Here is a 5,203-nt window from a genome sequence, read left to right on the forward strand (position 1 = left end):
CAATTTAAACATACAAAACTAAAACAGTTTATTTATATATCCACGATCTCCTATTTCTCATAAATATAAAATATAAAATATAACTCTAATATTAATTTTATAATCATATTTTACATATAATCAAGTACTTAACGAAAAAAGACCTGTAAGTAACTCTATTGCATGCATGCTAAGAATGTACTTTTCAACTAGTTATCTAATATATCAGACTAGTGTAGTATCTATTTTTCGACGATTGTTGGTTTATATGCTTCCATGCCGGTGAAAAACAAGGGTCGATCGTGAATGTAAAATAATATTTGCAAATGATTTTTTTAATTATTACCAAATTAAAAGTGTTTCTAAAGTTAAGATGTTTTACTAAAATAAACAACCCCATATTTAATATATAACATCCATTCCAAGATGTATTCTCCACATTATAACCATCGTCTGCCATCTACAACCAAAGTAACTTCATCTAATATTTATAAATTTGTAAATTTAATATCTGTAACCATATTCTTCATTTAATATTATAAAACTTTTTACTAATATGCTTTATAAATTTTCAGGCCCAACTATGTTGAAGCATTCCTTATAGACTGCGTTGTATTTTATCAGGTGTTTACTTTTTATGTTACATAAAAAGTTTAAATATTTTATTTTGTAATTTTTCTATGTCTTGAATGTTGAATTTTGTATTCGAATTAAAATAACTATGTAATGTATTATAATGCAAGTAAAATTGTTATATATATATATATATATATATATATATATATATATATTTATAAACATGACATTTGCATTTTTTTTCCACCCGTTTGTAACATGGGTCACTATCATAATGAGTAATAAGTTAACTCTTTTCCTTAAAAATAAACTCTTGTGAATGGATTATTTATTAGTACAATTTAAACGTACAAAACTAAAACAGTTTATTTATGTATCCATGATCTTCTATTTCTCATTATAAAAAATAAAAAATATAACTCTAATAGTAGTTATATAATCATATATCGCATATAATCAAGTACTTAATGAAAAAAGACAAGTAGTTTACTATATCGCATGAATGCTAAAAATGTACTTTTCAACTATTATCTAATATACCAGACTAAAGATTATCTAATATAAAAGAATAGTTGCAAATGTATGAGTGTAAATATTAGAATAAAGAAAGAAATCGATAAAAAATCGAGTATAAAAATATATTTAGATTGGTTGGTGGTGGCGGTCGCGGTGGTGGTGGGCAAGCGTAAGTTACCAATTCTGAACTGATATACTTCACATATTTAAACATTAAAATAAATGGAAAAACAAAGTAATGCATTTTTTTTTGAATTAACCATTAAAAGACAAATCATTTAACAGAAACTCATTGCACTTGGAACAACAAACACATCTTAGTTCATCAAAGTGGCATGGGAACATGATAGAAACCACAAGTCTTGTCAAGTCCTGGCCAATCGTTTCTTTCTGGATAACCACATATGCATTGCTCTTGTTCCCCTAATATGGTACAACTTTCCGATGGCATTGCTCCATGTCGTAAGTTATCTTCACATGCACTGAGCAAAACGTTCACATCACAATTAACCGTTTCCGTCACTTGCACTTCCACCAAGAGAAGCACCGCCATTGCCACCACAAGAAAAACATGTACTGCCTTCATCTTTAATTGATCGAAATTAGGGAAGAAAGTATGGTGGTGGACAGCCAATAATGGGTATGAAGTGATGCAACTATTTTAAAGATTGCCACACAATTTATAAATAGTTTCGTGTTATCAAACATTAATTACACGATTATTGTATTTATATCTTTTCTATATATATAATAAGCGTGTTTATTTTCTTTGTTATTTAATATGGATAACATGTTACTTATTTTTCTTATAAATGAACTCTAATGAATTGATTATTTATTAGTACAATTTAAACGTACAAAACTAAAATAGTTTATTTATGTATCCACGATCTCCTATATCTCATAAATATTAAATATAAAATTTAACTCTAATATTAATTTTATAATCATATTTGTCATATAATCAAGTACTTAACGAAAAAAGACGCGTACGTAACTCGATTGCCTGCATGCTAAGAATGTACTTTTCATCTAGTTATCTAATATATCAGACTAATGTAGTATTTATTTTTCGAGGATTGTTGGTTTATATGCTTCCGTGCCTGTGAAAATTAAGGTCGATCGTGAATGTAAAAGAATATTTGCAAATGATTTTTCTAATTATTACCAAATTAAAAGTGTTTCTAAAGTTAAGATGTTTTACTAAAATAAACACCCCCATATTTAATATATAACGTCCATTCCAAGATGTATTCTCCACATTATAACCATCGTCTGCCATCTACAACCAAAGTAACTTCATCTAATATTTATAAATTTGTAAATTTAATATCTGTAACCATATTCTTCATTTAATATTATAAAACTTTTTACTAATATGCTTTATAAATTTTCAGGCCCAACTATGTTGAATCATTCCTTATAGGCTGCGTTGTATTTTATCAGGTGTTTACTTTTTATGTTACATAAAAAGTTTAAATATTTCTTTTTTGAAATTTTTATATGTCTTGAATGTTAAATTTGTATTCGAATTAAACTATGTAATGTATTATAATTCAAGTAAAATTGTTATATATATATGTGTATATATATATTTTATAAAGATGACATTTTGATTTTTTTTCCACCCGTGTGTAACATGGGTCACTATCATAGTGAGTAATAAGTTAACTCTTTTCCTTAAAAATAAACTCTTGTGAATGGATTATTTATTAGTACAATTTAAACGTACAAAATAAAACATTTTATTTATGTATCTATGATATTCTATTTCTCATTAATAGAAAATATAAAATATAACTCTAATAGTAGTTTCATAATCATATATGGCATATAATCAAGTACTTAATGAAAAAAGACAAGTAGTTTACTCTATTGCATGAATGCTATGAATGTACATTTCAACTAGTTATCTAATATACCAGACTAAAGATTAAATAATATAAAAGAATAGTTGCAAATGTATGAGTGTAAATATTAGAATAAAGAAAGAAATCGATAAAAAATCGAGTAAAAAAATATATTTAGATTGGTTGGTGGTGGCGGTCGCGGTGTTGGTGGGCGGGCGTAAGTTACCAATTCCAAACAGATGTACTTCACATATTTAAACATTAAAATAAATGGAAAAACAAAGTATTTGCATTTTTTTTGAATTAACCATTAAAAGAATAATCATTTAACAGAAACTCATTGCATTTGGAACAACAAAGACATCGTAGTTCAACAAAGTGGCAAGGAAACATGACAGACACCGCAAGTCTTGTCAAGTCCTGGCCAATCGTTTCTTTCTGGATAACCACATATGCATTGCTCTTGTTCCTCTAATATTTACAACAACTTTCCGATGGCATTGCTCCATGTCGTAAGTTATCTTCACATGCACCGAGCAAAACGTTCACATCACAATTAACCGCTTCCGTCACTTGCACTTCCACCAAGAGAAGCACCGCCGTTGCCACCACAAGAAAAACATGTACTGCCCTCATCTTTCATTGATCGGGATATAGGAAGAAAGTATGGTGGTGGACAGCCAATAATGGGTATGAAGTGATGCAACTATTTTAAAGATTGCCACATAATTTATAAATAGTTTCGTGTTATCAAACATTAATTGCACGATTATTGTATTTATATCTTTTCTATATATATAATAAGCGTGTTTATTTTCTTTGTTATTTAATATGGATAATATGTTACTTATTTTTCTTATAAATGAACTCTAATGAATTGATTATTTATTAGTACAATTTAAACGTGCAAAACTAAAATAGTTTATTTATGTATCCACGATCTCCTATATCTCATAAATATTAAATATAAAATTTAACTCTAATATTAATTTTATAATCATATTTGTCATATAATCAAGTACTTAACGAAAAAAGACGCGTACGTAACTCGATTGCATGCATGCTAAGAATGTATTTTTCATCTAGTTATCTAATATATCAGACTAATGTAGTATTTATTTTTCGAGGATTGTTGGTTTATATGCTTCCGTGCCTGTGAAAATTAAGGTCGATCGTGAATGTAAAAGAATATTTGCAAATGATTTTTCTAATTATTACCAAATTAAAAGTGTTTCTAAAGTTAAGATGTTTTACTAAAATAAACACCCCCATATTTAATATATAACGTCCATTCCAAGATGTATTCTCCACATTATAACCATCGTCTGCCATCTACAACCAAAGTAACTTCATCTAATATTTATAAATTTGTAAATTTAATATCTGTAACCATATTCTTCATTTAATATTATAAAACTTTTTACTAATATGCTTTATAAATTTTCAGGCCCAACTATGTTGAATCATTCCTTATAGGCTGCGTTGTATTTTATCAGGTGTTTACTTTTTATGTTACATAAAAAGTTTAAATATTTCTTTTTTGAAATTTTTATATGTCTTGAATGTTAAATTTGTATTCGAATTAAACTATGTAATGTATTATAATTCAAGTAAAATTGTTATATATATATGTGTATATATATATTTTATAAAGATGACATTTTGATTTTTTTTCCACCCGTGTGTAACATGGGTCACTATCATAGTGAGTAATAAGTTAACTCTTTTCCTTAAAAATAAACTCTTGTGAATGGATTATTTATTAGTACAATTTAAACGTACAAAATAAAACATTTTATTTATGTATCCATGATATTCTATTTCTCATTAATAGAAAATATAAAATATAACTCTAATAGTAGTTTCATAATCATATATGGCATATAATCAAGTACTTAATGAAAAAAGACAAGTAGTTTACTCTATTGCATGAATGCTATGAATGTACATTTCAACTAGTTATCTAATATACCAGACTAAAGATTAAATAATATAAAAGAATAGTTGCAAATGTATGAGTGTAAATATTAGAATAAAGAAAGAAATCGATAAAAAATCGAGTAAAAAAATATATTTAGATTGGTTGGTGGTGGCGGTCGCGGTGTTGGTGGGCGGGCGTAAGTTACCAATTCCGAACAGATATACTTCACATATTTAAACATTAAAATAAATGGAAAAACAAAGTATTTGCATTTTTTTTGAATTAACCATTAAAAGAATAATCATTTAACAGAAACTCATTGCATTTGGAACAACAAAGACATCGTAGTTCAACAAAGTGG

This window comes from Bidens hawaiensis, unplaced genomic scaffold (assembly GCF_021521415.1).
Source record: "Bidens hawaiensis isolate Kalapana, Puna unplaced genomic scaffold, B.hawaiensis_p1.1 tig00000760_1, whole genome shotgun sequence".
NCBI lineage: Eukaryota > Viridiplantae > Streptophyta > Magnoliopsida > Asterales > Asteraceae > Bidens > Bidens hawaiensis.